Here is a 15,803-nt window from a genome sequence, read left to right on the forward strand (position 1 = left end):
TCACCAGAGAAAATAAAATCACAACAAAGAAAGCAGTCCAATGAAAGACTAAATAAAGGCAAAAAATAAAATCAATTACTCAAAAAAGCAGTCAAAGAAACACAAAAGTGTACAGAATAAAACACCTAACATATAAAGAATGGAGGAGGATGAATAAGAAAGGAGAGAAATGAAAAATCATAACACTGTGCTTATAATTGCTTAATAGTAAAGTTAAGTTAGACAGTTAGATAGTAAAGAGGCTACCCTTGAACCACTGGTAACCATGAATGTAAAGCCTGCAATGGCAGTAAGTACATATCTTTCAATAATCACCCTAAATGTAAATGGACTGAATGCACAATCAAAAAACACAGAGTAATAGAATGGATAAAGAAGCAAGACCTATCTATATGCTGCTTAAAAGAGAGTCACCTCAAACCCAAAACATACACAGACTAAAAGTCAAGGGTTGGAAAACCTATTTAATGCAAACAACAGGGAGAAAAAAGCAGGAGTTGCAGTAATTGTACCAGAAAATAGACTTCAAAACAAAGAAAGTAACAAGAGATAAAGAAGGCCATTACATAATGATAAAGGGGTCAGTCTTACAAGAGGATATAACCATTATAAATATATATGCACCCAATACAGGAACACCAACATATGTGAAACAAATGCTAACAGAATTAAAGAAGGAAATAGAATGCAACACATTCGTTCTAGGAAACTTCAACACACCACTCACTCCAAAGGACAGATCCACCAGACAGAAAATAAGCAAGGACACAGAGGCACTGAGTAACACACTAAAACAGATGGACTTAACAGACATCTACAGAACTGTATACCCAAAAGCAGAAGGATACACATTCTTCTCAAGTGCACATGGAACATTTTCCAGAATAGACCACGTACTAGGCCACAAAAAGAGCCTCAGTAAATTTCAAAAGATTGAAATTCTACCAACCAACTTTTCAGACCACAAAGGCATAAAACTAAAAATAAATTGTAAAAAGAAAACAAAAAGGCTCACAGACACATCAAGGTTTAACAACATGCTCCTAAATATTCAATGCATCAATTACCTAATTAAAACAGAGATCAAACAATATATGGAGACAAACAACAACAACAGCATCAAGCCCCAACTTCCGTAGGACACAGTGAACACAGTTCTAACTGGAAAGTGTATAGCAATCCAGGCCTATTTAAAGAAGGAATAAAAATCCCAAATAAATAGTCTAAAGTCACAATTATAGAAACTGGAAAAAGAAGAACAAATGAGGCCCACAGTCAGCAGAAGGAGGGACATAATGAAGATCAGAGAAGAAATACATAAAACTGAGAAGAATAAAACAATAGAAAAAAATCAATGAATCCAAGAGCTGGTTCTTTGCGAAAATCAACAAAGTAATAAGCCACTAGCCAGACTTAATAAGAGAAAAAGAGAACCTACATACATGAACAGAATCAGATATGAGAAAGGAAAAATCACGACAGAACCCACAGAAACACAAAGAATTATTAGAGAATACTATGAAAATCTAACACGCTAACATGCCAGAAAACCTAGAAGAAATGGACAACTTCCTAGAAAAATACAACCTTCCAAGACTAACAAAGGAAGAAACAGAATATCTAAACAGAACAATTATCAGCAACGAAATTGAATCAGTAATCAAAAAACTACCCAAGAACAAAACACCTGGGCCACATGAATTCACCGCTGAATTTTATCAGACATATAGAGAAGACATAATGCCCATTCTCCTTAAAGTTTTCAAAATAATAGAAGAGGAGGGAATACTCCCAAACTCATTCTATGAAGCCAACATCACCATAATACCAAGCCCAAGCAAAGACCACGCCAAATAGAAAAGTTACAGACCAATATCCCTGATGAAAGTAGATGCAAAAATACTCCACAAAATATTAACAAACCGAATTCAAAAATAAATCAAAAGGATCATACACCATGACCAAGTGGGACTCATCCCAGGGATGCAAGGATGGTACAACATTCCAAAATCCACCAACATCATCCACCACATCAACAAAAAGGACAAAAACCACATGATCATCTTCATAGATGCTGAAAAAGCATTCGACAAAATTCAACATCCATTCATGATAAAAACTCTCAGCAAAATGGGTATAGAGGGCAAGTACCTCAACATAATAAAGGCCATATATGATAAACCCACAGCCAACATCATACTGAACAGCGAGAAGCTGAAAACTTTTCCTCTGATATCGGGAACAAGACAGGGATGCTCACTCTCCTTACTGTTATTTAACATAGTACTGGAGGTCCTAGCCATGGAAATTAGACAAAACAAAGAAATACAAGCAATCTAGATTGGTAAAGCAGAACTTAAACTGTCACTATTTGCAGATGACATGATATTGTACATAAAAAACCCTAAAGACTCCACTGCAAAACTACCAGAACTGATATCAGAATACAGCAAAGTTAGAGGATACAAAATTAGCACACAGAAATCTGTGGCTTTCCTATACACTAACAACAAACCAATAGAAAGAGAAATCAGAAAAACAATTCCATTCACCATTGCATCAAAAAGAATAAAATACCTAGGAATAAATCTAACCAAAGAAGTGAAAGACCTAGATCCTGAAAACTATAAGACATTAAGAGAAATTAAAGAGGACACTAACAAATGGAAACTCATTCCATGCTCCTGGTTAGGAAGAATTAATATCGTCAAAATGGCCATCCTGCCCAAAGCAATATACAGATTTGATGCAATCCCTATCAAATTACCAACAACATTCTTCAATGAACTGGAAGAAATAATTCAAAAATTCATATGGAAACACCAAAGAACCCAAATAGCCACAGCAATCCTGAGAAAGAAGAAGGGGGGGGGATTTCTCTCCCCAACTCCAAGCTCTACTACAAAGCCATAGTAATCAAGACAATTTGGTACTGGCATAAGAACGGGGCCACAGACCAGTGGAAAAGATTAGAGACTCCAGACATTAACCAAACATATATGAGCAATTAATATTCGATAAAGGAGCCATGGACATACAATGGGGAAATGACAGTCTCTTCAACAGATGGTGCTGGAAAAACTGGACAGCTACATGTAAGAGAATGAAACTGGATCACTGTGTAACCCCATACACAAAAGTAAATTCAAAATGGATCAAAGACCTGAATGTAAGTCATGAAATCATAAAACTCTTAGAAAAAAACATAGGCAAAAATCTCTTGGACATAAACATTAGTGACTTCTTCATGAACATATCTCCCCAGGCAAAGGAAAGGAAAGCAAAAATGAACAAGTGGGACAATATCAAGCTGAAAAGTTTCTGTGCAGCAAAGGGCACCATCAATAGAACAAAAAGGTACCCTACAGTATGGGAGAATATATTCGTAAATGACAGATCCGATAAAGGCTTGACATCCAAAATACATAAAGAGCTCATGCACCTCAACAAACAAAAAGCAAATAATCCAATTAAAAAATGGGTAGAGTGGCTGAACAGACAGTTCTCCAAAGAAAAAATGCATAAGATGAACAGACACATGAAAAGATGCTCCACATTGCTAGTTATCAGAGAAATGCAAATTAAAACCACAATGAGATATCACCTCACACCAATAAGGATGGCTACCATCCAAAAGACAAACAACAACAAATGTTGGTGAACTTGTGGAGAAAGGGGAACCCTCCTACACTCCTGGTGGGAATGTAAATTAGTTCAACCATTGTGGAAAGCAGTATGGAGGTTCCTCAAAAAGCTCAAAATAGAAATGCCATTTGACCCAGGAATTCCACTTCTAGGAATTTACCCTAAGAATACAGCAGCCCAGTTTGAAAAAGACAGATGCACCCCTGTTTATTGCAGCACTATTTATAATAGCCAAGAAATGGAAGCAACCTAAGCGTCCATCAGTAGATGAATGGATAAAGAAGATGTGGTACATATACACAATCGAATATCATTCAGCCATAAGAAGAAAACAAATCCTACAACTTGCAATAACATGGATGGAGCTAGAGGGTATTATGCTCAGTGAAATAAGCCAAGAGCATAAATACAAATACCAAATGATTTCACTCATATGTGGAGTATAAGAACAAAGGAAAAACTGAAGAAACAAAACAGCATCAGAATCACAGAACCCAAGAATAGACTAACAGTTACCAAAGGGAAAGAGACTAGGGAGAATGGGAGGGTAGGGATGGATAAGGGTGGGGAAGAAGGATAGGGGCATTACGATTAGCATGTATAATGTGGGGTATGGGGGAAAGGGGATGGCTGTGCAACACAGAGAAGACAAGTAGTGATTCTACAACATCTTACTATGCTGATGAACAGTGACTGTAATGGGGTTTGTTGGGGGAACATGGGGTAGGGGAGAGCCTAGTAAACATAATGTTTTTCATGTAATTGTAGACTAATGAAACAAAAAAAATAGCATACATATAATACTGCTTAAAAGGTGATGTATAAAAGTTATTCAAGATTTTTATAAGACTGGTTTGTAGATTTATGGCTTTTGTAATACAAATATTAAGTATTGTTTATAAAAAAACACTACCCAAGAACAAATCCCCTGGACCAGAAGGATTCACCACTGAATTTTATCAGGCATATAGAGAAGACATAATGCCCATTCTCATTAAAGTTTTCAAAAAAATAGAAGAGGAGGGAATACTTCCAAACTCATTCTATGAATCCAACATCACCCTAATTCCAAAACCAGGCAAAGACCTTACCAAAAAAGAAAATTACAGACCAGCATCCCTGATGAAAGTAGATGCAAAAATACTCAACAAAATATTAGCAAACCAAATTCAAAAATACATCAAAAGGATCATACACCATGACCAAGTGGGACTCATCCCAGGGATGCAAGGATGGTACAACATTCAAAAATCTATCATCATCCACCACATAAGCAAAAAGAAGGACAAAAACCACATGATCATCTCCATAGATGCTGAAAATGCACTCGACAACATTCAACATCCATTCATGATAAAAACTCTCAGCAAAACAGGTATAGAGGGCACGTACCTCAACATAATAAAGGCCATATATGATAAACCCACAGCCAACATCATACTGAACAGCGAGAAGCTGAAAGCTTTTCCTCTGATATTGGGAACAAGACAGGAATGCCCACTCTCCCCACTGTTATTCAACATAGTACTGGAGGTCGTAGCTATAGCAATTAAACAAAACAAAGAAATACAAGGAATCCAAATTGGTAAAGAAGAAGTTAAACTGTCACTATTTACATATGACATGATATTGTACATAAAAAAAAACCCTAAAGACTCCACTCCAAAACTACTAGAACTAATATCGGAATTCAGCAAAGCTGAATGATACAAAATTAATAGACAGAAATCTGTGACTTTCCTATACACTAAAAATGAACTAATAAAAAGAGAAATCGGGAAAACAATTCCATTCACAATGGCATCAAAAAGAATAAAATACCTAGGAACAAATCTAAACAAGGAAGTGAAAGATCTATACCCTGAAAACTACAGGACACTCTTAATAGAAATTAAAGAAGTCACTAACAAATAGAAACTCATCCCATGCTCTTGGCTAGGAAGAATTAATACTGTCAAAATGACCATCCTTCCTAAAACAATCTACAGTTTCAATGCAATGCAAACCAAAATACTAGTAACATTCTTCAGTGAACTGGAACAAATAGTTTTAAAATTCGTATGGAAACACAAAAGTCCCAGAATAGCCAAAGCAATCCTGAGAAGGAAGAAAAAAACAAGGGGGATCTCACTTTCCAACTTTCAACTCTACTACAAAGCCACAGTAATCAAGACAATTTGGTACTGGCACAAGAACAGAGCCACAGACCAGTGGAACAGAATAGAAAGTCCAGGTATTAACACAAACATATATAGTCAATTAATATATGATAAAGGAGCCATGGACATACAATGGGGAACTGACAGCCTCTTCAACAGCTGCTGTTGACAAAACTGTTCAGCTACATGGAAGAGAATGAAACTGGTTCATTTTCTAACCCCAGACACAAATGTAAATTTGAAGTGGATCAAAGACCTGAATGTAAGTCATAAAACCACAAAACTCTCAGAAAAAACATAGGCAAAATCTCTTCCACATAAACATGAGTGACTTCTTCATGAACATATTTCCCCGGACAAGGGAAACAAAATAAAAAATGAACAAGTGGGACTATATCAAACTGAAAAGATTCTGTACAGCAAAGGACACCACCAGTAGAACAAAAAGGCATCCTACAGAATGGGAGAATATATTCATAAATGACAGAACCGATAAAGGGTTGACATGTAAAATATATAAAGAACTCACGCACCCCAACAAAAAAAAAAAATAATAATCCAATTAGGAAATGGTTAGAGTCACTGAACAGACAGTTCTCCAAAGATGAAATACAGACGGCCAACAGACACATGAAAAGATGCTCCATATGACTAGTCATCAGAGAAATGCAAATTAAAAACACAATGAGATATCATCTCACACCAGTAAGAATCACCACCATCCAAAAGACAAACAAAAACAAATGTTGGTGAGGATGTGGAGAAAGGGGAACCCTCATACACTGCTAGTGGTAATTTTAACTAGTTCAACCATTGTGGAAAGCAGTATGGATGTTCCTCAAAAAGCTCAAAATAGAAATACCATTTGACCCAGGAGTTCCCCTTTTAGGAATTTACCCTAAGAATGCGTTGGACCTATTTGAAAAAGATAGATGCACCCCTATGTTTATCACAGCATTATTTCCAATAGCCAAGAAGTGGAAATAACCTATGTGTCCATCAGTAGATGATGGATAAAGAAGATGTGGTACATATACACAATGGAATATTATCAGCCATAAGATGAAAACAAATCCTACCATTTGCAACAGCATGGATGGAGCTAGAGGGTATTATGCTCAGTGAAATAAGCCAGGTGGAGAAAAACAAGCATGAAATAAGCCAGGTGGAGAAAAACAAGTACCAAATGATTTCACTCATCTGTGGAGGATAAGAATAATGTAAAAACTGAAGGAGCAAAACACCAGAAGACTCACAGAACCCAAGAATGGACTAACAGTTACCAAGGGGAAAAGGACGGGGAAGACAGGTGGGAAGGTAGGGAAAAAGAGGCAGGGAAAGTAAGAGGGAATTATGATTAGCATGTATAATGTCAGGGGGTGGACTGGAAGGGCTTTACAATACAGAGAAGACAAGTAGTGATTCTAAAACATCTTACTATGCTGATGGACAATGACTGCACTGGGGAGTGTAGGAGGAACTTGGTGATAGGGTGAGTCTAGTAAACATAATGTTCCTCATGTAATTGTAGAGTAATGATACCAAAATAAAAAAATAATATGATGCCAAACAAACAAAAACAGAAAACCATGAGTTGTAGTTCTCCTATGGAATAAATAGACACTGTGGGTATTTATATGTTCACATTCTTTTCTCATAATATGTTATTTGGAGTATTTCACCCTCTGTAATATTTTCGGAGATTTGGGAGAAAACTGAAATTACTTCTTTTGATACGGAGTGCCACTCACTTATGAAGTCAAATGCTTCTTGGGCTCTTTATGTTGGGAAGATGTTGATTCATTAGTGACTCTTCTTACCTAAATTGCTCTGTTTAGATTTTCTTTTTCTTCATGATTCAAACTTGATAAGTGGTATGTTTCCTGACATGTATCCAATTCTTTTAGGTATGCTCATATGCACACCCAACCAACACATGTGCACACACACACACATAACAGTGAGATCTATGAGGATATTTGGTATGTACCATTCTTCTGTATGATTCACTTTGATGATTTTGTGCCTTATTTCTCCTATACTAGTTAATATTTTCAAACCATAGTCTGACAACCAAATCGGTCATGATCTCAGAATATGGGAAGCATTCCTCTAACATGACCTCCATACCAATGTTTATATTTCCCTGCTTCTGTTCTTTCCCTCATCGTCAGCAATTGCCATGAGAAAATGTGTCAACATTCAAGCAATATATGCTACTGTTCCTAACTAAGCTACGTCTGGGGGACAGGAATGCTGACTGTGTATAACATTGCTACATGCCTTGAAGGAACTCACAGCCTGGCAGGAAGAAGGGCACAGAGTAAATAAAAAATACACAGTGATATCCTCTACAGCTAAATTGTGTGTGAGGAAGAGTACTTTCCCTTGGCAATATCTTGGGAAAACAGTTTCATGAAGATATGGATCAAGACAATCTGAAAGAGGATAACAGAGTTTGGAGATGAAAATTGGGTAAAAAATTTGCAAATAGACCATGGGTGAGGCTCCAGGCAGACAGAAGTGGGTGAATGAGTCTCAGCATTGAACCTACTACTTCAGATGAATCTGTAAGTAAGGTTCAGTTTTTGGAAATCCAGATGAGTGAGGACAGGGACAAAAAACAAACAAACAAATGAACAAACAAAAAACACATGAGATTGGAGAATGTCCCCTAAGATAAGCAATGGAGATATTTCAGAGTTTGTAGGAAAATAACCAAATCTCACAACCAGTGGTAACTGTCCCTACAGCAACAGGCAGGAAACAGGCATTTCTTTGAATACATACTGACAGAATGTGTGCCATATTTAGGAGGATAGGTACAGTTACCCCACTGCTCAGGTGAGGATATCAACATTTCAAATGTCTCTGGTGACTCTCCAAGATCAAACAGCCACTATATGTTAGATCAGAGATTTTAAAGTTGATTTTTCTGATTTCAAAGTACTGCACTTTGTCATTCAAAACATATTTCACCATTCTACCATCACAAATCCCCTACTACTGTGCATTGTATACCTGCTGTCGTACAGTGTGAGCTTATTTCCTTTGCTCTTTATTCCAGAGATATGATTGATCAGTAAGGTGTCTTGATATTGTCAGACATAACTCATTTATCTTTGGGATAAACTGAGTTTTGCTGTTCATTCATTATTCTGGCCACCAGGGGTATATAATTCAGGTTGGTATACTGTCACACCAAGGAAACTCTTTCATCATCACCATCTTTCAATGACCAGCTGAGTCATTTGACCTCTTATCCCCCCATGTTAATTTATTTTTGTTTTGGTATTGTTAATATACAATTAATGAGCGACATTATGGTTACTAGATTCCCCCGTAATCAAGTCCCCACCAGATACCTCATTACAGTCACTGTCCATCAGGCATAGAAAGATGCTATAGAATCACTACTTGTCTTCTCTGTGCTATACTGACTTCCCCAAGTCCCCCTCTACATTATGTGCTAATCATCATACCCCTTCTCCCCTTATCCCTCCCTTCCCACCCATCATCCCAGTCCCTTTCCCTTTGGTAACTGTTAGTCCGTTCTTGGGTTCTGTGAGTCTGTTGCTGTTTTGTTCCTTCAGTTTTTGCTTTATTCTTATGCTCCACAGATGAGCGAAATTATTTGGTACTTGTCTTTTTCCGCCTGGCTTATTTCACTGAGCGTAATGCCCTCTAGCTCCATTCATGTTGTTGCAAATAGTAGGATTTGTTTTCTACCTATGACTGAATAATATTCCATTGTGTATATGTACCACCTCTTCTTTACCCATTCATCTACTGATGGACATAGGTTGATTCCATTTCTTGGCTATTGAAAACAGTGCTGCAATAAACAGAGGAGTGCTTACATTTTTTTAAAACCTGAAATCCTGTATTCTTAGAGTAAATTCCAAAGAATTCCTGGGTTGAATGGTATTTCTATTTTTAGATTTTTGAGGAACCTCCATACTGCTTTCCACAATGGTTGAAATAATTTACATTCCCACCAGCAGTGTTGGAGGGTTCCCTTTCTGCATATCCTTGCCAGCATTTTTCTTGTCTTTTGAATATTGGCCATCCTAACTGGTATGAGGTGATATCTCATTGTGATTTTAATTTGCATTTCTCTAATGATTAGTGATGTGGGGCATCTTTTCAAGTGCCTGTTGGTCATCTGAATTTCTTCTTTGGAGAATTCTCTGTTCATATCCTCTGCCCTTTTTCTAATCAGATTATTTGCTTTTTGGTTTTTGAGTTGCATGAGCTCTTTATATTTTTGGATGTCAACCCCTTATCAGATATGTCGATTATGAATATATTCTCCTATGCTGTAGCATGCATTTTTGTTCTACAGATTGTGTTCTTTCCTGTACTGAAGGTTTTTAGTTTGATGTAATCCCACTTATTCATTTTTGCTTTTGTTTCCCTTGCCTGGGGAGATATATTCATGAAAAACTTTCTCATGTTTATATTCAAGAGAGTTTTGCCTATGTTTTCTTCTAAGAGTTTTATAGTTTCATCTCCTACATTCAGGTCTTTGATCCATTTTAGTTTACTTTTGTGTATGGAGTTAGATAGTAATCCTGTTTCATTTTCTTACATGTAGGTGTCCTGTTTTGCCAACACCAGTTCTTGAAGAGGCTGTCATTTCACCATTCTACATCTATGGCTCCACTTATCATATATTAATTGACTATATATACTTGGGTTAATATCTGGACTCTCTATTCTGTTCCATTGGTCTATGGGTCTGTTCTTGTGCCAGTACCATATTGTCTTGATTACTGTGGCTTTGTAGAACAGCTTAAAGTTGGTAAGCAATATCCCCCTTGTTTTATTCTTCTTTCCCAGGATTGTTTTGACTATTCTGGGTCTTTTTTGGTTCCATTAGAACTACTTGTTCCAGTTCATTGAAAACGCAGTCAGTATTTTGATAGGGATTGCATTGAATCTGTAGATTGCTTTAGGCAGGATGGCCATTTTGACAATATTAATTCTTCCTTTCCAAGGGCATGGGATGAATTTCCATTTATTAGTGTCCTCTTCAATTTCTCTCAAGATTGTCTTATAGTTTTCAGGGTATGGGTCTTTCTCCTCCTTGGTTAGGTTTATTTATAGGTAAGTTATTCTTTTTGATGTGATTGTGAATGGAATTGATTTCCAGATTTCTCTTTCTGCTAGTTTACTCTTAGTATATAGGAATGCAACAGATTTCTGTGTATTAATTTTGTATCCTGCAACTTTGCTGAATTCAGACACTAGTTCTAGTTGTTTTGGAGTGGAATCTTTAGGGATTTCTATATACAATATCATATCATCTGCAACAGTGACAGTTTGACTTCCTCCTTACCAATCTGGATGCCTTTTATTTCTTTTTGTTGTTTGATTGCCATGGCTAGGACCTCCAGTACTATGGCAGATTAAAGTGAGGAGAGTGGACATCCTTGTCTTGTTCCCAAGCTGATTGGAAAAGTTTACATCTTTTCACTGTTAAGTATGATGTTGGCTGTGGGTTTGTTATATATGGCCTCTGTTATGTTGAGGTACTTGCCTTCTATGCCCATTTTGTTTATAGTTTTTATCATATATTGAATTTTGTCAAATGATTTTTTCAGCATCTATTAAGATGATCATGTGGTTTTTGTCCTTTTTATTGATATACTGGATGTTGTTGATGGATTTGTAAATGTTGTACCATCCTTTTATTCCTGGGATGAATCCCACTTGATCATGATGTATGATTCTTTTAATGTATTTTTTCATTCGGTTTGCTAATATTTTGATGAGTATTTCTGCATCTATGTTCGTCAGGGTTATTGGTCTGTAGTTTTTTTTATGGTGTCTTTGCCTGGTTTTGTTATTAGAATAATGCTGGCTACATAGAATGAGTTTGGAAGTATTCTCACCTCTTCAATTTTTGGAAAACTTTAAGGAGAATGGATGTTATTTCTTCTCTAAATGTCTGATAAAATTCAGCAGTGAACCCATCTGGTCAGGGATTTTGTTCTTGGGTAGTTTTTGATAAATGATTTAGTTTTATTGCCTGTAATCAGTCTGTTTAGATTTTCTTTTTCTTCCTGGGTCAGTCTTTGACGGTTATATTTTTCTAGTAAGTTGTCTCTTTCTTCTAGCTTACACAGTTTGGTACTGTATAATTTTTCATAGTATTCTCTAATAATTCTTTGTATTTCTGTTGTATCCATATTGATTTTTTCCTTTCTCATTCTGAGGAACCAGCAGCAGGCTGCTTGTCATGGTGAGGGTCCTCAGGGCTATGTTGGCTCCTGAAGCTCCTGAAAACTTCCAGCCTCCTGGGCTGAGTGCATCAGGTCGATTTTGTCCTCCAGTTCCTTCTCCTAATCCCTTCCCACTTTAGGACTTTTAAAACACCTACTTTTCTTTTATCCCAGGGCAGCTGGTTGTAGGAACCTATTCACAGTCTTTGCCTCATATTTTGCTTTCAGCCCCTCCAGTCTCCAGGGCACCATGCAATGTGGTCTTTGCTCCCAGGGAAGATTTATGGGGATGGGTATTTAGCAGTCCTGTGCTTCCACTCCTGACTTGCTCTAATTCTTTACCTCCCACTGGTGAGCTGGGGTTGGGGGAGTATTCGGGTCCTGTGTGGTCCAGGCTTTTTACTTTACCCTTTTCCATGAGATGTTGATTTATCCTAGATGTAGACTGGCTGGTGTACTGTTACTTCTGGTCACTCTTTTAGATATAGTTGTATTTGCTGTATTTTCTAAATATATTTGGTTTTGGAAGGAGATTTTTCCCACACTAATCACACTGCCATCTTTTTCCTCCTCCCTCCTTCCATTATTGAATTGGGATTTTCTGGTGTTGAAGCATATGAGTTCTTTACATATTTTGGCTTTTAACTCCTTTTCTGATAAACCATTGATGTATATATTCTCTCATACTGTAGGTTGCCTTTTTGTTCTGCTGATGGTGTCCTTTGCTTTAAAGAAGCTTTTCAATTTGATATATTCCCATTTGTTCATTTTTGCTTCTGTTTCCATTGCCTGGAAAGACATGTCCAGAAAAAACTGCCCATGCTTATGTTCAAGAGATTTTTGCCTATGTTTTCTCCTAAGAGTTTTACGGTTTCACATCTCATATTTAGGACTTTAATCCATTTTGAGTTTACTTTCACGTATGGAGTTAGTAATCCAGTTTCATTCTCTATCACATAGCTGTCCCATTTTCCCAATTCTTATTTCATTTATTTAGATATGCCAATCTTCTTATTTCTGAGATTCATACCTTCTATAATATTACATGGCCCACTTTTTTATTTTAAATTTAGTTTTATACATGTTTTCCTGAATTATTTTGTTTGCTTTTACATAGAGATCTTTAACCCCTGTGATTTTTAAAAGAATTATGTAGGAAAAAACCAACTTTGTTTTCTTCTGTATAGCCATTTATGCCAGTTTTATTCAATAACCCAAACTTTGCCAAGCAAATTAATTTTACAGTCTTGTCAAATTGATGTTTTTAGCTCCAGGAGGAAGGGAGTTCCTCTCCTGGGGTAAGTTTCCTCTGAGACCAAAGACAGGCAAGAGAAATGGTAGCTTGGGGACTAATGTTTATTTCTCATAGCTCAGTGTCTCTCCACCGTGGCGCTCTGCTGTCTCCCTCCTAGTACTCTACCTCATCTTCCTTGTCTCTGCTACCTAGCTCTGTCTCTCCTGTCACTGTGACCCACCTCCCCCAGATCCTTCTGGGAGGAACTCTGTGGTGGGTCACTGGTGACTGTTGGGTGCCTAACCAGTTATATACCAGTAATGGAGGGGAGGAGCGGATGGCTGGTACACTCCAGCTCTTACCCTGGACCAGCAATCTGTGCGACTGCTGGCTCTGATGCAGTAAATATCATGTTGATGTGCAAACAGGCCCATGTATGCATATCATTATCAAGGCTAGGTGGGAATTCTGGTTGAAAACTTTTATTTACCCTATAATCCACCCCTCCATAATTATCAGCTCACAATCTACATGCCCCCAATATTCCACAATGTCCCCACATGAGAAAGCTAGAACACTAACCAGATGAACAACATACAAATAACAGAAACTGTGATGCAGATAACAATAAATACATGACAATCCTCAAGCATGAGGATCCAGCTGCATTCTAAGATTGAGTCCATAGCTCACATGTTTGACAGGAGACCAGCAGCTCAACCAGTAGGGGGCTGTAGGAATGCTCGGCAAGCAACAGCTGTGGCTAGGGGTCATAAGCAATCCACAAAGACTTCAGAAGAGTATAACCTTAAAGGTGAAAAGTTTAATGACACCAACATAAGCAAATCTTGTACATCATGTAGAATGCATTCAAGAGAGTCATCCTGTGATAGGACAGTGGGAGGAATTGGGTACCATTCTTGTCTAGTATATTAGACCTTCACTGTACTGCCTGTGGGAGTTCTGGATGGGTCAATATACTGGGCTATGAGGAGTACATGCACTGGCCATAATGATAAAACAAAATGCACCCATAAGGTGCTCCTACCTTCTGGCTGTTTTTGGTACACTACCATGATCCTTGGGGTCCACTCTGCTGTCACTCCAGAAACACATAGTAGGCCAGCTTCCAGGTATTGTTTCCAAGGTTTCAGAAGGGCCTGCCATCACTAGTCCATGTGGAAAAATTCCAAAGGCCATCTAGTCTCCAGGTTGCTATGGGACTCAGGTGCACAATGCACTCCTACTGGGCTCAACTGACTTCTTCAAAAGTCAGAAGCAGGACTCACCAATGGGCTAATGCCCATATTGTCTTCTACCCTGTGTCAAGTGGTCTGTTTCATCATTCTCTGAGGATGTCAAGGCAAATAGCCTTTAAGCCACTGCCATAGGCCCCAGTCACAACTCTCTATTCACAAGGATTTCCAGATCACAGGACCTTGATGAGTCCATCTCACTCAAGACTTCCATGGCCCTAGTAGTCCATTTTGTAATGGCATTGGTAAAACACACATTTTATCCCAGAACCCCACTTGATTGCCTTGTATACCAAGGGGCACAAGGGCCTCACAATTTGTGCCAAGTGCAGGATAAACACTCTCCAGTAGCCTCCAAGACCCAAAACCTCTTGCAATAATCCCACATTTATCCATCAGAAAATCAGGGGTAAGCATAACATAATATACAATATTAGATTCCCTGTTCCCAAGCGTATTTGTTCTTGTCCCTCTCTGATTGCTGTATACCCTGTAGCCATCTATCACAATAGGGGTTCCAAAAAATGCTTAGGGTTGCCATAAATCAGGGAGCATTCAGCTTCTGTGTCCATCAGAGCCAGGGTATGTCATATATTCACTGGGGACCAATCAATTGCTAATTCTACATGTGGCCTCCAGTCCCCACCATGTCCCCAAGGTGGGGGCCTTGATCCACACCCTCAGTCAAACATCAATGCCCAGTTGTCTTCCTGTGGGGGTGCAGGCCCAGGTGAGGCCTGAATACTCTCCCCCAGGAAGTACTTCAGACACACAGCCCAGACATGGGTCTTGCCTATGAATTCCATTTCTTAGACCTCAGCAAATGGAACTGCTGCTCTAGCTTTAAGTGTTGTCACAACTCCAGCAAGATCTTATCAGGCTTCCCATTTAACTTCTCTTTTACTGCCTCCATGTTTATCAAATCAACCCACATACAGTTCCTTGAGACTTTCATGGGGCCCTTTAAAGCTTTTCTTTCAGTAGCAGACATTATCTCCTTCATTTCTTACATTGACTCAATCTCTCCCAGATCTGCCATACTACAAAGCATATTATTCATGGGCTGTCCAAAGTGAGGGGCAAGAACAGTCACAAGAGAGCAAAAGAGGGATGGGGGAGCTGTGTGGAGCATCAGATTTCTTCTCTCCACAGTGAACAATTCATTTGGGTCCTGGTGGTCCATATATTTTTCATGCCCAAACTCCCATAGAACCTACTGGAGCTCTGCATACGTCTGCCAGGTACTAGGGAAATCACCCTGGTTAGGTGATACAGTGTGGAG

Source organism: Manis javanica, chromosome 13, assembly GCF_040802235.1.
Source record: "Manis javanica isolate MJ-LG chromosome 13, MJ_LKY, whole genome shotgun sequence".
Classification (NCBI taxonomy): domain Eukaryota; kingdom Metazoa; phylum Chordata; class Mammalia; order Pholidota; family Manidae; genus Manis; species Manis javanica.